The sequence below is a fragment of the Myodes glareolus genome, chromosome 22 (genome assembly GCF_982192425.1).
Source record: "Myodes glareolus chromosome 22, mMyoGla1.1, whole genome shotgun sequence".
NCBI classification, from domain to species: Eukaryota; Metazoa; Chordata; class Mammalia; order Rodentia; family Cricetidae; genus Myodes; species Myodes glareolus.
Genome location: NC_142047.1, coordinates 24,430,525 through 24,452,886, shown reverse-complemented (window position 1 = coordinate 24,452,886; position 22,362 = coordinate 24,430,525). Strand labels below are relative to the sequence as shown.

Here is a 22,362-nt window from a genome sequence, read left to right as displayed (position 1 = left end):
CTGGGGTTTGGGTTCTGTGTTATCACACTTCCCCCAACCTCTCCACCAGCACCTCTCACACCCCTCTCAGGGCCCTGCCACTTCCCCTACTGCTTAGAAGTCCATGCCACATCCCACATCCCACATCCCATGGAGGGCTCAGCATCCACCAGACAGGAGATCATCTACAGTGGCCCCCTCCACGGCTGTCCTGCCCAGGCTGCCTTCTTCCCTCACCATGCGGGATCCTGAGTAAGCAGGCCATCCTCACGGACCACACTACCCTGTCAGAGCTCTGTCTGCTCTCTCCCCTTCCCCTTCCTTGCAGCTGGACTCTCACCTCCACTTCTTTCTCCTCAGCCAGGAAGTCATCCCTAAGCCTAGCAGCCAGGGGCTGAGCAGCCAGGCCAGACCCACAACATCCATCCTCTGCCCGACCTGCCCTGTTGCCTGGTCCTCCCGCCATTGCTTCCCCTGCACGGAAGATTGAGACCCCCTGGCATGACACCAAGCGTGCTGAAGTGACCCACATCAGGTGCAGGACTGCAGCTGGCCCCACATCTCCGAGTTCTCATCGTTCCCCCAAACTCTCCCCATATTACATTCTCCGCCATGGACATTCCAGCCATCCGTTCTCAGACACGGTTCCCTCCTCTTCTGCCCAGTTCAGAGCCCGACCCACTCCCCATTTCTCACAGACCCCTAGCTCCTGCCACCTCCTCTAATCCCCTCATCTCCCTCTGCAGCCACACCCCCCTCACCAGCCTGTCCCTACAGGAGGGAGATGCCACCTCCAAGCCACCTCAGACATCCTCCTAATCAAAGATGAGACCAGGAGCCAGGAGCCTGGCTGGGATTCTTGGAGTCAAGTCCTCAGCCCGTGGGAGGCAGGGTAGCAAGGATACCCCCCCATGCCAATTTAACAATGTAGAGAGAGGTCAGGTGAAGTTGCTTTGACCAAGGCAGGCTGTAACTCAAGTTTCAAAGGAAGATACAGTCTTGCCCCAAAAGCTAATAAAGTCTCTGAACGGGGCTGAGATGGCCACCCAGGGACTGGCCTGAATTCTGGGGACCCTCAGCAGCCTGCAGCTCCAAATGACCCAAGCTGCCCCTTCCCACAGTCTCTGACTCCTGGGGGCCTGTAGGGAGGGGACCACCTATAAGTTCCAACTGACCTTATTTGCCTCACTGCTCGCTGTGCCCTAGGACCCAAGAGAGCCCTCAGTAGGCGCTGAGTGGATGCATAAGCAACCTCCTTTGGCTTTCTGAAGAAGGTATGTGATTGTCCCCACCCCTGCCACCCGTCCCACATCACAGATGCCTAAGAGGGGAAGGGGGACAAAGGGGCTCTGCCCCTCCTTGCCCCACCCCCTCAGTAAAATGAGCCCCTTGGAGGCCCTAACGGTTACCACCAGATGGCTGGTTGGAAAGCGGTGAGGACAGGAACCCTGCCCCCATTTCCTACACCAGGGGAAGGGGGACTGAGGTCCTATCAGGCCCAAGCAGCTGGGGGCCCTGAGCTCTTGTGGTTAATGGGTAAGGAGCTCTTGGCCCCTTGGCTTCACTTCCCAGGACTCTTAGTCCACGTTTCTCCCGTTCAGACCGGAGGCCTCACGGGGCCTTCCTTCCTGGGTTTCTAAGTGTTAGACTGTGCTGTCTCTGGGGTCTTGTTCTGTCCCTAAGGGAAGTGACAGGGGAGGCCAGCTTCAGGGGTATTGTGCTCAGTCCACCACAGTGCCCTCTTTTGGAGCCTCGCTCCCCATCTCCAGACATGCTGTGTGACCTCAAGCCAGCCGCCTGCCCTCTCAGAGTCTCCCTTTTCCCAACCCTGCAATAGGAGCAGAGATCTCTGTAGCCTAGGCAGGCCTTGAACCTGAGAGCCTCCTGCCTCCACCTCCCCAGATGCTGGGATTACAGGGGTGCATGCGCCCCCACATCTAGCTGAGAACAGAGACTGAAAGTCCCAAGGCACAGATGCCACACTGCTGAGCCCAAGACTGTTATCACTCAAGCCTTGCTTTTCCCGAGGCCCAGTGAGGGGCTCCGAAAGTCTGATTCCATCTGATCCTGTCCCCTTTCTCGGCATCTTTCAGTTTACACACATCTCTATGCTAGAGACCCCCACAGTTGTACTCATTTGAGCTAAGCCCCCCCCCCCGACCCCTGCCCAAGATTCCTTTATGGTCTACACTCTCTTCTTAGCAGCCTCTCCTCCCACCTACTGGCCGCCCTTAGTCCCGTACCTGTTGCCAGGCAGAGGGCTCTGGAAGGAGTCAGGCAGCTGGACCCCCTTTCAGGATTCACCTCCAAGGCTGAATCTGCCAGTCTGGGGCTCTCGTGGGTAAGAGTGGGAGAGAGAGCAAGAGCTAGCTAGCAAGTGCACTGGCGGGGGCGGGGTGTGGGGGGGTAGGGGCAGACTCCTGGCAGCCGGCAGCCCCTCTGCCACGGTCAGCAGCCTGTGCGGAGCCGGAGAACCGGAGGGAGAGCTGGGACACCCTCCTGCCCTAGCTCAGCTCCTCCCTTCAGGCTGGGGATGAGATGACTGGCTGTGAGTCATGGCTTTCTCAGAGGGAGGCAGGAGGAGGCAGGGCTGACAGAGGTGAGGCGGGGACCCTGAGGGGATGCCCATGACTCAGGCCTGGCAAGTGGGAACCTGGGTCTCACCTCTAATCATCTCAGAACCCCGGTGCCGGTTTCAGGGATAGGAATGAGCCGGGATGACTATGCCTCCTCACCCCCCTATTATCAAGGTCCCTGGGGGCTGCCCCTCCTGAAGGTCGGTCAAAGAAACCAATTTGCCATGGCAACAGGCCACTCAGATGCTGTCCCCTCCTCCAGGCGCAGCCAACAACTGCCCCTTCCTGAAGGACAGTCTAACCTCCTTGGCAGCAGCCAGGAGTCAGTACTGACTGGCAGACTCCTGGAGGAAGGGGGTGTCAGGCCGCTGGCTTGAGGCCATGCTGACCTGTGTCTCCGAGCATCTTCTTCCCAGCAGGAAGCCAGGTCAGAGTTCCTGGCTCTCCGTCAGCTGCAACCTTTCAAAGCCCACGTCCTAGACCCTGAGACCCCCAGGGAGTTCTAGAAATAGTCTGTCTGCTGAATCAAATGGGAAACTGAGGCCCAAATAAAGAGCCTTTTCAAAACCTCAGAAAGAGCAATTTGGAAATGGGCCAACCCCACCATGCCTGCTCGAGCCGGTCGTCTGTGTTAGCTGTTCCCTCCGCTTCTGAGGTTCGTTGGTCCTGCACAGCCGGGAGTGGAGAGTAGGAGGTATGGGGGGGGGGGGTAGGGGGATAAGCATAGGCCTCCAGAGTGAAGTCTCCGGTCTTTCCTCTCCATAGGGTGTGAACAAACGAGTCCTGGGTGGCAAGCGCGGTGGGGATTTCACAACCTAACGAGGGCAAGCGGTAACAATAACAATAATGGCAGTAATGGACTAATAGCGATCACACTGCCGGCATCCCGGCCTTCCCTCGTGCCTTCTTCACGCTTAATGAGACTCAAGAAATATTCTCCAGGAATGGAGTAATGAAGGAAGAGGGCAGGGCAGAGGAAGGGAATTAACTTGTTCAAGGTCACACGGCTGGGGAAGTGACGGGATCAGGCCGGGAGCCCAGTGGTCCACCTCACAACAGTGCCATTGCGTGAGGTGACGGCACACAAGCGGGTAGCTTATCCAAGGCCACACAGTTAAGATGTGGGTGGGCCTGTGGCTCTCGGCAAACACCTATCAGGTGCAGGCCCTTCATCTCATCACTTCCACCATGTCTCCACCATACAGAAGAGGCCCCAGGGATAAAGAAAGAAGGGACTCTTGGCTTCACCTTTCAAAGGCTAAAAGTCAGGTATGAACCGAGTGATGCCAGAGCCCCTGCTGAATATTGAAAGGAGAAGACAGGACCGCCAATAAACAGAGAGCCACAGAAGGGCCTTCTGGGGGACAGCAGCAGGGATAGAGAGGTGAGGAGAGCCATTTTTGGAAGGAAATAGAACCTGTTGAAGAAATGGGGGCATATGGAGGACGATTTTGAATGCATGGAACTGGAGGGCTCATCAAAGGCATTGGGAGCCACTGAAGGTGTTTGAGTAAGGGGTGCCTGTGCTCAGCATTCAAATTATGGTCACAGGCACACAGATTATGAGAATTTGTCAGAAATCCCAGGTCTCAGATGTGCCCCAGATCTGTCCCATGGGATGCCCAGGCAGCCACCGTGTGTGGCAAAACTTAAGGAACTCTTCTCTCCTCTAAGGGCTTGAACTGGGTGCCCTGGGTGGGGTATGATGCAAGAAGTGTGGGCAGGGGGCTGGGCCCCAGGCAGGGCCCTGAAGATGAAACAAAGGAAAGCTGGAGTGAAGACTCTCATCCAAGAGACCAGGTGCAGGGCTGGGGAAAGCCAGTCAGGGAGGGAGGAGGTATCAAAAGCATCTCTGATGTGTATAGTTGGGGATGGGGTGCAGATCTGGGAGGTGGGAAAAGGCAGCCCTAATGCCTGCTGGGATGGGAGCCACACATCCTCTCTGCTGTCCATGGCCACTGGAAACATGGTGCCGGGGCTCAGCCATAGAACTCTGGCTCCACAGAGAGGGTTGTGGGGCTACAGACTGGTGACAGAGCCAAGGATGGGGTAGGGGACACAGGAAGCTGATGGTTGCTCCTTCCGTGTAAGGGATAGAAGGGAGGCAATGCTGATGCTGATCCGGAGCCAACGGGCTACAGCAGCCTCTGCCAGCTGGAGACTTGGGCAAGCGTCTCTACCCAGCCACCTCTTTGCTGTCGGTTGAGGACAAACACGGCACCTGCCTCCTCGGCACTTAGGAGAGACCTTCAGGGGCACATGAACCCCAGGATATTGATAGCAAAGAAACAGGGCTTGTGCCTGCTAAGGCTGCTGCCTGAGACAAGGCCTGGGCACAGAGAAAGATGGAGTATGTGGCTGGTGGAACTTCAGGGGACAATCAGGCCTTGCTCTCTTTCTAACCTGCCAGAGAGAATAACAGGTTGCACAAGCTAGCCTGGTGAACAGCAACGAGCTGTGCCCACCCTTGCCAGGGACCCAGACAGCCACTCCCTGCTTAGAGATGGGATTTTACTGGGCAAGAAGAGTTCAAGCACAGGTTTCTCTTGCAAGCTCAGTGGAGCACAGTGCTTAGTATACAGATGTTGAGTACACACAAGGGCACAAAGTTCCAGCTAATAAACATCCAGCATCCCCTCTGTATAACAAGAACAACCCCTCCATTATTCAGAGATAAAGGCTCAGGCCCAGAAAGAGGGCCTTCCCAAAGCCCCTCCCCCCACAATCCTATAGCCTATAACCGAAGATGTGACAGTATTATACTCCCAGACACCTCCCTGCTCCCTGTATTCCCGTGGGAAAGCCTCCTGCCCACAAGCGTGGGGGAAGCCACAGCCCCCGTGATAACGCCACCTCCTGTCCCATAGCCCCAGGGTCCAGCATGCATGGCGGTGCCCATGTGACTCAGCCACCCTCACAAAGGCATCTGTGTGCCAGTGCCCGGGACAGACTTTCCCACTGTAGGCCATTCCCTTCCCCTAGCCTGGGAAGAGTATGAAAACCAGACTGGCCCACGATGAGGAGAAAGGGGGTCCCCTCTCAACTGTTAAAGTGGGCTGCTAAGCCTCGTGGAGATTCTAGCCTGGGCTTGGGGGTTCAAGGACACCCTGCCAGATAAAGTAGAATGAAGGCTAGCCAAAGTATGTAAGTTGTATGTCTGCCCAAGCCTGCTTTCTGAGACCTTATTTGGAGTCCACGCCCGGCTCGCTGTGGGCGGAGCCAGGCAGAAGCCCGCCTCTATTTACCTGCCACACATTTTCAAAGCCCTGGGGTTGTGGTCTGAAAGAGTCACACCCCCCAAAAGCCCGGCAGAAATCTTTTAATGCCCTCCTGGCCACAGCCCTGTCCCTCTTCATCCCTTCTCAAACAGTCACTTGCCATATGTCACACAAGTGACTGGTGCTTTCTCCTTCAACCCTGCCAAGGGCCTTTGCCTTATTTACCGGGAAGGAGCCCACCAGCCCAGTGTTACGACCCGAGCCAGGGTCTGACCTTCCGACAAGTTCCTTTCCCCAAGTCCCTCCTCTTCCTGGTCCCAGTGACATTTGACGGCATGCCAAGAAGTGGCCTTGGTCCCTAACGTGGACACACTTCCTTTCTCTCTGTGCTCCCCTGGTTTCAGCCTGCAGGGAAGAGGCCACTCCAATGTCCTGTTCCCTAGACAAATTCAGGCTGGCTGGGCTCCAAGGCCACCCCCCACTGGCTGCCCTCGGAGGTGGGCATGCCTGGGTGCCCAGCTACCTAAGACACGCAAACTAAACAAGAACCTCCTGTTCACGTTGTGGCATGACGGAATGTCTGACCCTCAGCCTAGCCACCCCCAAGAGCCCTTAGCAGGAGGGCTGAATCCGGCCAGAACATGTTCAGAAAATCAAACTGGCCATGCCCCTGACTCTTTCCATTTGAGCCCAGGGCAAAGATGGGGCACTTTGAACAAGCCCTCACTAGTCCAGCCACACATCTGCCAGTCTGGGCCTGCCTTTCGGAATCCAGAGGCCCAGGGTACCCTGTGAGACCCGACCTGTCTCTGAGCAGAGGTTCCCTCTATGGCGCAGGTGACTAGGGGAGCTGTCACGATGAGGCTCTGCCTCTTCAGGGTGTGACTCCCTGCCTTGTGCTCAGAAGCAGTCTGGCCCAAGGGAGCCACTGATCCATCCAAACCTCTCTCTCCTCCCTGCTCTGGTACCCCACAGAATTGCCCCAAAGCCCTCCATAACTGCCGTGGGAGTCCAGCATCAAATTGCTGGACTATGACTTCTCTGTGCCTCAGTGTCCTCCTGTGTAAAATGGGGGCGGCATCCTCCTGGGTTTGCTCTTTGGCCTGTGTTGAAGTATATGCTTGCATACATGTCTATGTGGATGCATGTGCACATGTGTGCACATGTGTGTGGAGGCCAGAAGTCAACTTGCAGGGTGTGTATATTCCTCTATCACTCTCTGTCTTATGTGTTAAACGTCTTAGGAATTACACTTATTTTGTGCGTGTGTGTGTGTCTGTGTGTGCATGCACATGTGTGCACATGCATGCCCACATGCAGGTACCGGTGCCTCTGCATGCATGTGGAGGTCAGAGGATAACCTGCAGGAGCTGCTTCTCTGCTTGCACCATGTGGGATCCAGAGATCTACCTCAGGTCATCAGGCTTGAAGGAAACTGTTTTAGCCTAACTATCTCGCTGGCCTCGCATGACTTTTGGAGACAAGGTCTCTCACTGAACCTGAAGCTCATTGGTTCAGCTAGATTTGCTGGACAGCAAGCCTGTAGACCCTCTTGTCTCTGCCTCCCCAGGGTTAAGGTACAGGCACAAACCACCAAGACTGGCTTTTTATGTGGTTCTGGGGATTCACACTCAGGTTTTCAGGCTTACACAGCAAGTGTGTTACCAGCTGAGCTATCTCCCTAGCCCCATGGATCTGCTCTTGAAACGCACCCAGTGTGCAGGAACAGAAGGACTTGGATCCTCCACCCCATCTTGGCCAGAAAGTCAGACTTGGTCTGAGATGACCAGCATGTCCATGCCAGTTCTGCCAACCGCCACACACTTGTGCCCCATCTATGCTGCCCCTCCCCAGCTCCTGCCCTGTGAGGTTTGAGTGGCAGCTGCCCAGGCTCCAGACTCGGGCCAGCTGTTTCTGATCAAGTAGAGAAGCATTAGCTCATCTGTGCCCAGGCAGGCAAGGGAAGCCCAGAGAGGCTTAGTGAGCACCCATAAGGTGGTTCAGCAGGGAGCAAAGATTGGGTAAGACTTGCTTCATCTTGAGAAAAACACTAGGCCAGGTCACCCACTGCCAGAGTCTCCAGGACCGGGATCTGGGCTGTGCCGACCCGTGGGCCCGCATCCTCTTCTCAATGCAGACACAGCACAGAGAAGTTGAGGTGTTGACTATGGGAGACTTAGGAATTCCCAAAGCGGACACACTTCTTTTCTCACCTGAGAGCCCAGTAGGCTGCAACCGCTTCCTCCCCATTTCCCTCTCCCTCTCCTTTGAGACAGGGTCTCTCCATGTAGCCCACGCTGGCCCTGAACTCAAAATTGACCTGCCTCAGTCACCCTAGTGTAGAGATTACAGACCTGTGTCACCCTGCCTAGCTCCAACTTCTCTTTTGATACAATAAAGAGCTGTAATCCTGAGTACTTTGCAGACATCCCACAGAGCGCGGGACACCCTAGTCCCAGGAGACTCCCCTCCAGAATCTCTCACTTTCCACATACCCTTCTGACCAGCAGCCAGGGAAACCACCCCCGGGGTCTCCCACTAAGTGCTGGGGCGCAGGTGGCGCAGGATACATAATGGGACGATGGCAGATGCTCATTAGCAGGGGCCCGCCGTGCAGCCCACATGCCTCGGGGAGCCAAGCTGGCAGAGGCAGAGCAGCGGCGCCAGCCACCCACCTTTGTCTGGCTGGCTGGGGGCCCTGAGTTGGGGCTGGGGGCTGGGCACTGGGGCTTTAGAAGCAGCATTTGCTTTCCACCCTCTGCCATGGCACAACTGGAGCCATGGATGCAGACAGAAGGAATGCCAGGCTCCCACCAGAGACCATAGCAAGCCTGAGCTTCCTCTCTCTGTCCAGGTGCATCTTTGGTCACCATGTGGGGCAAGCAGCTGGTAGGAGAGGGGAACCTTCTGCTAGACCCTTGCAGATGGGGTGTCAAACCCGGGCTGAGAGGCAAAGGGACCCTTGGCTGGTGTAGTAGAGGCGGACACACCTGAGCTCTGCCCCTTGGCGGGCTCACCAGGAAAGTCTGCCTACCTCCTTTTCCTCCTCAAAGTCAAACAAGTAGGGTGGCCTGACGCTAAACCGGTTCCCCATGGATCTCAGAAGGAAATAGCTCTGGGGACGAAGGCAAAGATGGGGTTCATGCTGCCAGTCCTCAATTCACATGCCGGGGTCCAAGCTTCACTCTGGCCCTCACGACGGTGGTCTCCTTCTGAGCAAAGATGGACACACCTCACACCCTGACGGTACATTCCAGTGCCCCCTTGTGAACATGTCCAGGCCATACTCTGAGCAGCAAGGAACGCCCTCGGATCAGCCAGCGCCTCTAACTCACTCGGTCCCTGGGAGACACCAGGGATCAGGCACACTCACAAGAAACCCGAAGCTGAACCTGAGACCAAGGTCAAGTGGGCTGGGCCAGGCTAAGGCCTGCCGTATCCATTGCTCTTTCTTACCTCTGCCTCCCTCTCTGGACAGGAGTCTCTCACCTCCAGGTCTAGGCAGGCCCTTCAGTTGACAGGGTCTGCAGCCTCCTCCTGCAAGGTGTCCAGCACCTAGTTTGAGCCTGTCTAGGCAGCAGTAAACTCAATCCAGGTGAGGCTCCACCTACCTTGTAACTTCCGGTGTCTGCAGCCTTCTGACACTCCTGTGCTTTCTGGCGCAGTCTGAGTGGTCTTCAGCCTCCGTGGACTTTTGGCATCTCTACCCTGGACAGCATGAGCTGCCTTGTATGAGGCTGGGATCACCCTGTCGCTGGGCTTCAGAGACCTTTCGAGTCTGTCAGAGGCATGCCACCACGCCCCCGCACACCTGCAAACTGCCAGCCCTTTGTGGCTTCTCTCCGCCTCCACTGAGCTGGGGCCCCACCTGAATCCTGCCCCATATCCTGTCTGCAGTGCAGTATAAAGCAGCCACGGGCAGGAGGATGCTGGAGGCTTTCAGGGCTGTGGGTGGAGTTCCGAAAATGTCCTGTTGGACTAAGGTGGAAGCAGGCAGAGGGAGGGGGCGGAGACGGAGCTTTTTCCTAGGGATGGGTAGTGGCAGCTGCCCCAGGTATCTTGGGCAGATGCCAGGGGAGAAGTACAGGCAAGCTTCACCCTGCAATAGAGAGGCCCTGTGCGTACACGTCCCCCCAGCCCCTGCCACCCACCTCTTTTCAATGTTCTTACAGTCAGGCACCGGTATACCAAGGGTCCTTCTGATGTACACCCACCCCCAACGCTGAGACCCGTGGGCTGAGCCAGACTTCCCCGCAGGAAGCCAACTCAAACAGAGGTCAATCCTCTGAACAAAGTGATACCCAACACTGTTGAGGGCCAGGGCTGGGGGGTGGGTGTCACTCCTTTTGGATTTACCTCGGGGATCCCCACACTCCATTGTGTTTTCTGCTGCCGCCCAGATCGATGATCCCCCTACGTTCCTTGTCTATGTACCCGAGCCATGACCAGAGCAGACCCAGAGTAGGGTCTGGTCTAGACAAATGGTGGGCAACTGGTGAGTGAATAAGAAAAGACGATGGATGGGTGGGTGGATAGATAGATGGACTGGAGGAGGGATGCCACATGTGTATGGAAAGCCAACTGTGAACCAAGGACTGTGGTAGGCATAAGAAAGACAGCTGAACTAAATCCCCAAACCACACACTAAAATCCCTGGCCTCTCAGAGCTGCAGGGGTTCAGATCATAAATTAATACACAATAAGTAGGAAATCTATCCAGAGCTATCAAGATGAAGGGAGTGATAAGGGAGCAGGGTTAGACTCTCGATGAGAAATGATGCTGGAGTGTAGACAACAGTCTAGGAGGTAGCCTTTGGAGTGCCTGGAGTAGAGTAGTCTAGGGGAAGGAAGAGCCTTTGCAAAGGCCCTGAGGCATGTGGGCCTGGCCTAAGGGCTGAGGAGGAGCTTGCCCTTTGCTGTGCAAATGAATGAAAGAGCCAAGGGGCCAAAGGTAGAGACAAGGCCGCGGAGAAGAAGGGTGGCCAGACAGACAGACAGGTCTAGGAAGGACAGGTGCGGTCATGTGTTGCAAGGAGATGATTTAAGCACCTGGCTTCTGGCAACCGCTCTGCCCGGGCCCTGGTGAGACCCTCAATGCCACCATTACCCCTTCCGCATAAGATCCCCTGGCTACCAAAGTCTCCTCGGCTACAGTGTGAGCACACATTCCTCTGCTCTGACCAGCACAGACTGGATCCCCCGAGCTGAGCAGATAAGGGGTGCCAGGGAAGATGACTGTCACAGAGAGGACCCACGTGAAAACCAGACTATAGAGTTTCCCCGTCGTCCTGGAGATATCATCTGCCCTGATAAGGACACAAGGGGAGTCCCAATGGCTTCCTGCATGCCCACTGGTGACTCCCTCACTTGTGACACCCACACTTCACATCTTCCCATGTGTCCTCACTTGGGCCCCTGGCATGTGACATCACCATCGCTCCCTGTCACTTACTAGCAAGGGCTGGTGCCAGAGTCCCAGTCTTGAGCCCTCTTTTGCTGGGCGCACTTGGGGAAGTTGCTTAACCTCTCTGTGACTCAGGTCATCTATCAAGTGGGAAACCCTGCTTCTGCTCTGCTTGCTTTCCAAAAATAACAAGGGTTGGGCAGTTCAGTGTGCCTTGGCAGTACAGGTGCCTGAGGAACATTTGTGAGTCTGAAGGCCTGGTCTCCTGGTGAGCCAGATTATCCTCTGGGATAGCCCGTTAAGAACATGAGATGTCACAAGACTGTGTCCAGGTCTCAGACCTGCCAACTGCAGAGATGTTTGTAACCACCGTGATCCAGGCCTGAGACAAAAGCAGGCTCCATCTGGGTCAGATTGACTCCCCCCTCATCCTTGAAGGAGTAGCCACCTGGTGTTAAGGGGTAGGGTACTCCCAAACAAGGTAGAGTGGGGTCCCCAAGAACAGGCCTGAAGTCACACCCAGGCAGATGAACCCCAGAATCTATCCCAAACCCACCACCACCCATTGGAAACAGAAAAAATACGGATCCCTTCCCTTTTAGGCACTTGAGGGACAGGGTGAGAAGGTCCCCAGGTCTGTACCCCCATGCTTTCAAGCTAAGCTTCCATGTGCCCCATCAGAGCTGGTGAGGCCCACAAGGCCAGGGCGTGAGCTCCCATCTCTGTGGAGAGCCATGGTTGAGCCGTGGTTGAGCTCACCTGGGGCACAGAGAAGGGACTTGGTGACGACTGTGTAAGCTCTGGCAGGGCTTTCTAGTCACAGATTAACTGACTTGGGCCATTCGGTTTTCACTAGTTCCTGTATTTATCCACTGAGCTAATATTTGCCTAGTAAGTACTAAGTGTGGGGCCTCTGTTTCAGAAAACAAACACCCTGGGCAGCCAGTGGAGATGGTGAGGCCGGGGCCCAGGAGCGTACGGCCTGGAGCCCGGCTCCATCTGCTGTTCTGTCCCCTCGCTTAGTCTCAGTCCGTGTGCACAGCAGTGTTAGAGGCACCTGTCCCTGCTGTGAGGATCCCTTGGGAAGATGCTAAAGCCCTCTGGACAATGGCTGACACATGTTTCCATGCCCCATAAACGTCCCCCATCCCCAGTGCAGAGCAGAAGGGAAGTTACCGACATCTGGCTGGCAGCCCTTCATGTGCTCAGTGCTGTCCCTGCTGTTAATGGAGGAGGCCGCTGGAAGCAGCCACCCGGCAGAAGGCATTCTTCACGGCAGCGTGAGTGCGCAAGGTCACTGCTCTAGAGCACACCCCAGCAGCATCCTGGGTAGCCTCACCAAGCCTTGCAGAAAGCAGATGGGAAGGATGGAGAGCCGACAGCCTGGCCTAGGCCTTGGTAAGTCCGTGGCAAGTCAGGAGTGGTGACTGTCACCCCGGCAAGAGGCTGAGTTAAGGGGACGGAGAGTTCAAGGCCAACCTGGGTTGTGCCGCAGACCCTGACTCGGCTAGGTCTCAGTGAGGTCATTCTCAACTTTGTGTCCTCTGGTCACGGTCAAGGCTAGCCTTCTGGGTTCTTCCACACAGCGTCACCCACCTGTGTCCAGTCTAGAGACAGGAAACCTCGCTGCGGTCTGAGTGGTTGCCACGCAGTAGTACTTTGGTGTTTCCAGAGAAAGCTGGAGCCTTTCTCTGACCCTTAGTCAGTAAGAGAGAATAAGAGGTCCATCCCGAAGTGTTCTTCAGAGAGTAGCAGGAGAAGATGGGGTGGGAGCAGGGGGAAGCGACTGTTGGAAGACACACTCATGCCGGCAGATCCAAGGGCAATATCTGTCCCCATTTTATAGATGGAGACACTGAGAGCAGGCAGAAGAGGTGCACCACTCCACTCTGAGTCAGTACTATTGGGCCACGTCCTCTGTGTTCCGTGACACTGTTTTGGAGTGGCTCTGTCCCTTGAGGTGACTGAGTCACATTGGCAGCCCCCACCCCCACCTCAGCCTGGAGACAGCACTCATGGTGAGCCCACTAGACAGACACAGGAAACTGGGGGAAACCAAATGTCACATACGGGCTTCCAACAGAGACGCCTCGAGGTGAGTTATCACTGAGAAAGGGTTTCACCCACACAGGGGACCACCCCTCCTCTACCAGGAAAACTCCACCTGCCCTCTCCTGGCACCCCACCCACCCATAGGAAGTTAGTCCTTAACCCTGGCAGCCCCACGGCCCCCCATTCCTTTACCCGTAGGAGCATTCAGAGGAGCTCCCTGGACCATTTCTGAGCATCAGGTTGCTTCCAAACACTGCATCTCAGGATGCATTTGGATTACATCAGGGTTTGTGGACCAGGAGGCTGAGACTGAAATGTAACTGCATTGCCCAACAGGGCCAGCAGTAGGTTCTGAATGGACTACTGGTCCTTGGCTTATCTACATCATGAAGTTTCATATCTGATGCATTTCATTTGTTCATTCAACATTTTCCAAGGGCCAAGCTGGTCTCTGTGGGGCCAGACAAACACTCTGTGTGTTTTTAGGGTGCTCGTGCCTTGATGAGGAAGTCAGGTGCAGAATTTTAAAAATTGGAGAAATGGTAATCCCGTAAATACAAGAAAAATATTTACATATAGAGTGATTATAGAGTGTATGAAATCACGAACACACATTACCTAGGAAACCAGGGAAGCCCTCTCGCAGGAGGAAAAGAGATGGTGGCCCTGAGGAGAATAGACCCAAGGCATGTGGAGAGACTCAGAAGGGACGTGAGCTCAAGTGTGGGGAAATTGATGGCTGGTGAGCATGGCGGGAGCTGAGAGAGGACCACTCCCTCCGGGGAGAGACACCAACCCCAGTCACTCAGGGAGGCTGGAAGGCAGGCGGCCTTAGGCGTAGCTGTCCTGAGCAGGCCAGAACTGGCCACTCTGCAGAACTGGGGGAGGGTAATGACGGGCTCTAAGCATTGTTCTGACCTGAAAGCGGGTATTTGCATTTACATTAAGTGGGATGAAACCTGGCTGTCGCCGGCCACACAAACTTCTTTTCCTGAGTCAAGGGAGAGTCAAGATACTAGGTTGCGTGGACAATCACCGTCATTGTTTCTGTTGTCTGTCATTATTCCTGGTGACGGTGGTGGCTGCAGGCCCGACAGTCTCACTAAATGCGCCTTATTTAACATTCTCTCCTCCACTTCCTTGGATTCATCCAGATGATTGGCAAGCTAATGGCCGCAGCCTGATTTCCATCTCCTTCAGATTCCGGTACCTCAGCCTCCTCACAGACAGCTTGAGCAGACCAAGCCTTGACCTCAGAACCAAGGAAGATGAGGGAGACTTAGTATTCTACAGTATTGCCCCATATCCATGTATTAGACGTCACCAACATCAAGAGGTAGCTATGAGTCTGCCAGGGAATTGTAACAAAGTACCGAAGACTGAGTAGTTTAAGGAACAGGAATGTGTCCTTGGTTCTGCAGTCCAGAAGTTGAGGATTAAGGTTTCAATGGGGTGAGTTCCTTCTGAGGGCCCCGAAAACCTTTACACAACTCTTCCTGACTTCTGGTGGGTGAAGGCCATCCTTGACACTCCTGGGCAGGGTAGCATTGCTAGATCTCCACCTCCCTCTTCCCTGGATGGCTGTCTGGGCCCACATTCCCTGTTTTAAAGGGCTTAACTTAATTCTGGAATGATCCTGTCCACACACATGTCACGGCATCCCTGTCCACACACATGTCACGGCATCCCTGTCCACACACATGTCATGGCATCCCTGTCCACACACATGTCATGGCATCCCTGTCCGCACACATGTCACGGCATCCCTGTCTACACACATGTCACAGCATCCCTGTCCACACACATGTCACGGCATCCCTGTCTACACACATGTCACGGCATCCCTGTCCACACACATGTCACGGCATCCCTGTCCACACACATGTCACGGCATCCCTGTCCACACACATGTCACGGCATCCCTGTCCACACACATGTCACGGCATCCCTGTCTACACACATGTCACGGCATCCCTGTCCGCACACATGTCACGGCATCCCTGTCTACACACATGTCACAGCATCCCTGTCTACACACATGTCACGGCATCCCTGTCTACACACATGTCACGGCATCCCTGTCCACACACATGTCATGGCATCTCGTGCTCAGGTATGTAAACCTTGATTCCCATAACAAAGAAAGCAAAGAGAGCCAGGAATTGAATAACACACAATGGTGGGTGACAGATTATAGCCAGATGTGACCATTAGAGAGTGCTACATTGTGGGGCATGGTGGCACACACCTTTAATCCCAGCACTCTGGGGGGGAAGGCAGGAAGATCTCTGAAAATTTGTAGTCAGGCTGGTCTGCATAGTGAGACCTTGTCTCAGAAAGCAATGAAAAAGGGTGTTTAGCTTGGAGGTTGGTGGCACACACCTTTAATGCCAGCACTGGGAAGGCAGAAACAGGCAGATCTCTGTGAGTTCGAGGCAGATGGATCTTTGTGAGTTCGAGGCCAGCCTGGTCTACAAGAGCTAGTTCCAGGACAGGCTCCAAAACTACAGAGAAACCAGAAACCCTGTTTTGAAAAGCCAAAATCAGAAGAAAAGAAAGGAAGGAAGAAAGGAAGGAAGGAAGGAAGGAAGGAAGGAGGAAGTTTAGAGCTCTGAGTATTTACTACTTTGTAATTTTGTTTGTGTAACTTCATTCTTCTCCCCCTCCCCTCCCCCTCCCCCCTTCCTTCAGCTTTCTTCTTTTTCATTTTTTGTGATCAGGGTTTGCTTTGTGCCATCTGGTCCCAAACTTCCAGTCTCAAGCAATCCTCCTGCCTCATCCAACCAAGTAGTTGGGACCACAGACACATGCCCAGCTTTAATTCTTTATGCCTGTGTTACTGGAGACAGAACCAGGACCTCATGCGTGCTAGGCAACCGCTCTACCACTGAACTCCCTCCAGCTCCTATGATTTCACAGCGGCTGCTTAACAGCCAAGTCACAAATGGTCCAAACATTTAACAGTCTTGTCCACCAGCACAGGCAGATAGACATTTACCACTGACGTCCTGCCCTCAGTTTATCCTAGGTCCCCAGCTGGCTTCCCATGGGCTTAGATAAGAGCTGGGTCACAAAGTGGGCTTGAGTCTTCCGAATGTCCTCTGAGGTCTCCTCAGCTCAAGAAGACCCTGAGGAAGGGATACTCTGGTAACAAGGGAATGTGACAGGGCCGTCAGGCAGACAAGCAAAGAACTAAAAATAGCCTACACATCCGGTACCAGGAAAACACTCTCCCCAGTTTTCACCTTGAAAGTGACCAGCTGGTTTATTTTGTCCTTGCCTGGAAAGTTCTGCATCCTAAGAATCTGCTTGGACCCAGACATTGGTCACATGATCATCTGTGTGGCCACAACAACAACCTACCTACTATCGTGGTCCACCCAGTAGAGAACGCAGAGAACACAAAGGCTGTGTCGTCACTGGTCTCAAGAGCATTTCTCCTCCAAGGCAGAGCTGATACCCGGGGACCCTGGAAAGTTTCTACATAGCATGAATTAGAGTATTTGAGCCAAGACTGAGGATGGCAGAGGCGTGTGGGGCAAGGAGAGACATTCTGAGAAGTAATGGGCAGACCCTGGAACTGGGTTCAAGACCTTAAGGAGGTGACCTTCCACCGGGTACTTCAGTTTTTCCATCTAACCATGTCCTTCCACCTTGGCAGTGCCCTGCTTCTCACAAGCTCTCAGGCAATGCCGCCAGGGTGCAGAACCATCGGGTTAGGGCTGCGGGTGCTTTTTCAAAACCACTTTAAAATTATTTCCATTGTGGTATGCAAGTGATGTTTGTTGAAGCAAAACTCAAGAGTACCTAGGCACATGGCCTATCTAGAGACGGAAACCAGATATGGGGTTGTGGTAGGGAGGCAGTGAGGGCTAAACCCAGTTCTGAAACATGTCATTCCTTGAAACAGTTGACTCAAAAGGGAGCTGGGTCTCCCCCAAGGCTATACCAGCCCAGGCCATAACTGAACCCCAGTAGGGCTGGAGAAATGCAAGGCCTGCAGCCCTGCTCCGATATCCAAGAGAGCATTTGGGAGCATCAGAGCCTCCCAGCGCACGGCTGCTCAGTCTCGACGCCACAGCCTGACAGCAGCTGTTCACACCACAGCCTGACAGCAGCTGTTCACACCACAGCCTGACAGTGGCCATTCACACCACAGGCACTTTAGCACCATGGTGCTGCCATAGCCACAGAGGAAAGAACCTGCAGCTTGGACAGATCTGGGGGCCACAAGGGTTAAAGATCTTCGCTTTCCCATTTGTCCTGAGTTCCCATCACATCTGGTAGTTAGGAAAGCTGACTCCGTGGGCATCACCTGAGTCCCGAGGAAGCCAACGCGGTTATCGCCTTCCCTAAAATACAAAGGCTGAAGATGAGACTCAGAGCACGGATGCCTCTTGTTCTAGAAAGTGACGGAACCCAGGTGGGCGCCCAGGCCACTACTCTCGCCTACCTGCTTATCCGCTAGGATGCCCTTCCTCCCAGGCACAGAAGCACCTGGCTGGGCCTGGGGTGTCCTGTGCTGAGATCTTCCAGGGGCCTCAGTTTCCCTAACCTCAGCTTCTTTGTCTCTGGATGGGGGCCACTGTACTGGTGGCAAGGGTTACAAACTGTGGTACACATGGGCCAGGCAACAAAGTTGCCAGCACAGGGGAATGGGGCAGGTAGGAGGGGAGGGAATGAACCGCAGAGCACAGCCCCCCAGCAGCAGGGCCCAGCTCAGAGACTGTTCACTGTAGCAAATACGGGACAGTGTGGTCCGGTCCTCAGTCTTTGCCATATAAGCTAGAGATGTGACTGTTGGGTGAAAAATCCCGACCACTGAAAGTCCAGCCATGGTGGGAGGGTGGAAAGCCTTTGGAAGTCACAAGAAACCCATCCAAAGCCAGAGCCCAGCCCTGGCTTCAGCCGAGCTCTTCCGCAGTCTGTGCAGACGCCGGTTGCTCCCCTATGCCCGTTGCCGCTGTCGCGGACAGAGCCCCTGCATTTCAGCTGGGCCCACACATCCTTGCGAGGTCACCTCGCGGTTATGGGTGTTCACATGACTGAACCCTGAATGACCACTGGAAGCCAAGTCTGCACTACTGGGCTCCCCACTCCTGAACAAATGGTCTGGGCAGTGAGAGGGCTCAGGTCAAAGCAGCTGCTACCACTGACAACCTGAGTTGGTCCCTGGGACCCACATGGTGGAAGGAGAGAGCCGCCTCCCGTACGTTGACCTCTGACCTCTACATGCACATGGTGTGTTTGGCCAAACACATACACACGCAATAAATAAACAACAAACAAATATTTTTTTTTTAAGTTTTCAAAAGAAGTGTCAGGCCATGCATTCCTGTGCCCCACTTGCCCATCTGAATAGAACACGTGCTATTGGCCATAAACCCAGATGAAAGCCATATCCTGGGGTCAAGAGCCAAAGGAGGATGTGTATTTGGGGCCCTGCATGGCCATACTCACCCTGAACAGCCCAGATCATTCCCTGACTGACGATTACCCTGCCGCTGTTAGTGCGTAGCCGTAGCAACAATCCACCTAGCATGGGTGGGAGAATCTTCCTCGGTTGTCATATTTGTTTCTTTTTATTTAATTTTCGTGGAGCTGGGGAGAGAACCCAGGTTTCTATCCTGTGTGTACTAGACAAGTACTTTACTCCTGAACCAGTCACAGTTCAGAATTTCAAAACCAGAATCCTTTCTGCTGCCCGCATACCCATTGTACAGGTCAGAGTGCCGAGGCTCAGAGAGGTAAGGAGTCTAATTTAATAAGAGTCTTTCTATGTTCAGACCCACATACAGGACCTACACTCTTCCATAAGATAAAGAGGCTCTGGGGACTCCTGTCCTCTCCAGCTACTGTGTGGCCTCTGCCAATCACTGTCCTGTCTGGGCAGCTTGCCATTTAGTTCGGCCTCCTCCCACAATCTCTGGTTAGACCTGTTTGAACTGGCACCCAGTGTCGAGCCTGTCATTTGAAGTGCTCCTACCAGGTGACTCGGCAGTTCTTCCCCAAGAGTCTGGCCTTCCATTGACCTCAACTACTGGCTCATCTGTGAAGGTCAGATGTGCAGAAATCCCTGAGATAGTGTGTAGGCCAATGGTGGCAATTAAAACTCTTCCTGGCTCACAGCAGGCAGCTTCACCTGCCCCTCTCAAACATACCTTCCCACGCCTCTGAATGGCAGGCGACCTTTGCCAGCCTCTACTAGGCACTCAGCTAGGACACCTATACAGCTGTGCTGAGCCCTGCAGACTGAGAGTTGCTTAGGACCTAGGGGCCAGATAGACCACACTGACCCCACCGAGGCCAGAGCCGGTGACCTTGAACTAATTTCAGAAGCAAGGTTGCAAATGCCCAGCCCAGGGTCCAGGCAGGAATGGGTGCAGAAGCAAAGCAGCAACAGGAAGGGGAAGTACGCCGGCTTGCTTGAGTGCTTGCAGAAGTCGATAGCTAAAGTCCAAGGTTAATAAATCAAGAAATAGCAGGCTAAGCATGTTACTTATTGCCAAGAGGCGGCCACAAAAGCCAAAGCCGCGTGGAGGAGTGAGAACCCAGACTTTTATCACTGGCCCTTTTTATGAGTTTGGGCTTTAAGTCCGTTTGGTAGAGTTGTTTGTTTAAAAGTGACCAGTGTTAGTTTGTGAGGTCGCTATGTTCTCAGACCTCTTTGGATCTGGAAAGTCACACTCAGGGTTCCGTGCCATCCAGTTGCACAGTCAGTCTCTCTCTATAAGCGAGCAGATTATACACGGCTTTGGGCAAAAATCTTTATCACTCTGGGCCCAAGTTCCTCCAGCTATAAAACAAGACTACTAATCCCAAGCTCCTGGTAAATGGCCCCTGGGGGCCTTGCTCTTAGTAACCCTTAACTCAGACTGTGGCTGTCTCTCTTTCCTTGCCAGGCTGTAAGGCCTGTCACTCTAGTTCAATACGGAAAATTCCAGTTCACCCTTTCTAGTTGGTGCAGGACTTTCTCTGCACAGGATGCAAAACTAGCTAGAGCAACGAGGCCGTTTGCACACTCAGTGTGGTGCACTGGGCAATGATCGATTGGCAGGTCTTTGGGGGTGGAAGAGTTACTCTTTTTGACAGAAACGTTTCTGAAAGAGAAGACTAGGCCACAAATGCTGTGTAACTAAAGTTTTTAATAAAAGGTAGTAACAATTTAGAATCCACAAATGCCATAAGAAAGATTTAACTGAGTCGTATTCAACCATGGACTTTCATTCTGCATTTTCCTTCCTTCCTTCCTTCCTTCCTTCCTTCCTTCCTTCCTTCCTTCCTTCCTTCCTTCCTTTCTTCTTTCCTTCCTTCCTTCCTTCTTCCTTCCCTCCTTCCCTCCTTCCTTCCTTTCTTCTTTCCTTCCTTCCTTCCTTTCTTCCTTCCTTCCTTCCTTCTTCCCTCCTTCCCTCCTTCCTTCCTTTCTTCTTTCCTTCCTTCCTTCCTTCCTTCCTTCCTTCCTTCCTTCCTTCTTCCCTCCTTCCCTCCTTCTTTCCTTCCTTCTTTCCTTCCTTCCTTCCTTCCTTCCTTCCTTTCTTCCTTTTTTCTTTTTCCTTTTTTTTTGAGACAGGGTCTCTTATAGCCCAAACTGACCTTGAATTCCCTCATTGCTCAGAACGTCCTTGAACTTCTGACCTCTACTGCGCCCACCTCAGGGATGCATTTTCTAACTCTTGTCTCGGTGTGTGACTGAACATCTTTTTAGAAGTTTATCATCCATGTTCATTCTTTTGTGAAATATAAATCTGCATCCTTTGCCCATTTTTATTAGACCTTTTGCCATTTTTTTCCACTGACCCACAGAGCCTTAAGTATATTAGAGCCTGAATGCCTTAATGGGTATGAGGCACTCCTCTTCCCATGGGCTACGCTGTGCCTATTTGCTTGGGATGCCTTTGGCCATAGGAAAGTTTCATATTGTCATATCCTCAGATGGCTTCCGGTGTTCTTGGCTTACTCTAAAAGGAGGGATTGTTACACCTTTGCCCAGTGAGCAGAGCAGGTGAGCCTCATACCGTGTCACTGTGAGGGGACTGGGCCCGGAGAAGGGTCGGGGCTGGAGTGAGGTGCAGACTGCGTTATATTCTTTTAGCAGTGTTCCCCTTGTCGGAGTGCTCGTGTGTGCGCACACCGTGAATTCGGGTTTTGCTATTTGCTGGGAAACAGTTATCCTGGTTTCTTCTACTAAAATAGCTACTCTTTCCCACCGACGCGTTATCTTTGACAGATGTATTTCTGACACTCTGGGCACTGCTGTCAAGACTGGCACCTGGTGGAACTCTACAAACACTGGCTCTGGGCACAGTTGGAAGGACAGCTGAGCACGGGGTTCCACACTCAGAACCACAGCTGGAGAGTGTGGCTTTGGTTTGGCTTTTATTCTCAAATCATCTTGATTTATCTACCCCCAAATTTCTAGGCGTGTGTCTCGCTTGTGCAACCAGACCCTCGCCCAATCAAGAGACGCCCATTTTTCAGGAGTTAGTTCCTTTGTTTCCCGTTCAGTTGGTCTCCCTCCCCTCTCCCCACAGGCAACGGCCATTGTCCTAAATGTAAGCGTGCAGAGGCTTGATAACATTTTTCAGAGAAATAAACCACCCAGAAGCACCAACCATTGACCAGGGAGGAAAACTAACTTCCCTCAAGGGCCTGCTCTTGGCTGATGGCCAAGGAGCAGAAGGGCTGCAGGGGCAAACAGCCCTGAGGGACTGGGAACTTGAGGACTTCCCTTAGGGGACTGACCAGTTACATTTTAGGCCAGGCAGAACCCATCCCAGATTTCCTCAACAAGTTCCATTTTGATCAGTATTTCCAAAGCTAAGAATAAAACCTGTTAAATATTTACCTACCATTATCTTCTGAGTCAGGGTTTGTTGCTGCCGTTGTTACTACATTTTTGTTTTGCTTAAGGCAGAGTTTGCTATGTAGTCCAGGCTGGCCTCAGACTCCCAGCAATTCTTTTGCCTCAGCGCCTGAGTTGTGGAGTTGAAAGTGTGTAGCGCCGTGTCTAGATGATTGTTTCTGTGTTTGACTCAAAGCAATCACTTTATTTATTTATTTATTTATTTACTTACTTATTTATGTTTTTTGAGGCAGGGTTTCTCTGTGTGGTCCTGGCTGTCCTGGAAGTCAC

At 53.4% G+C, this 22,362-nt stretch overlaps 1 protein-coding gene and 1 long non-coding RNA gene across 5 annotated transcripts in view; one reads left to right on the top strand and one right to left on the bottom strand.

The window, feature by feature from the left end:
- Positions 1 to 9,650, bottom strand: part of Adgrg1 (adhesion G protein-coupled receptor G1) — a 36,912-nt gene extending 27,262 nt beyond the window's left edge. Inside the window, exon 1 of one of the 4 annotated variants that reach the window (XM_048432044.3) lies at positions 9,385 to 9,650. The gene's annotated coding sequence lies outside the window, so the exon portion shown is untranslated. The other 3 variants (XM_085681994.2, XM_048432071.3, XM_048432026.3) reach the window with 3 other exon arrangements.
- Positions 9,651 to 12,094: 2,444 nt separating this feature from the next.
- LOC146890257 (uncharacterized) lies at positions 12,095 to 22,083 on the top strand. Its single transcript, XR_014999144.2, has 2 exons — positions 12,095 to 12,575; positions 21,457 to 22,083. It is a non-coding gene; the product is annotated as an uncharacterized LOC146890257 (long non-coding RNA).
- Positions 22,084 to 22,362: the final 279 nt, after the last annotated feature.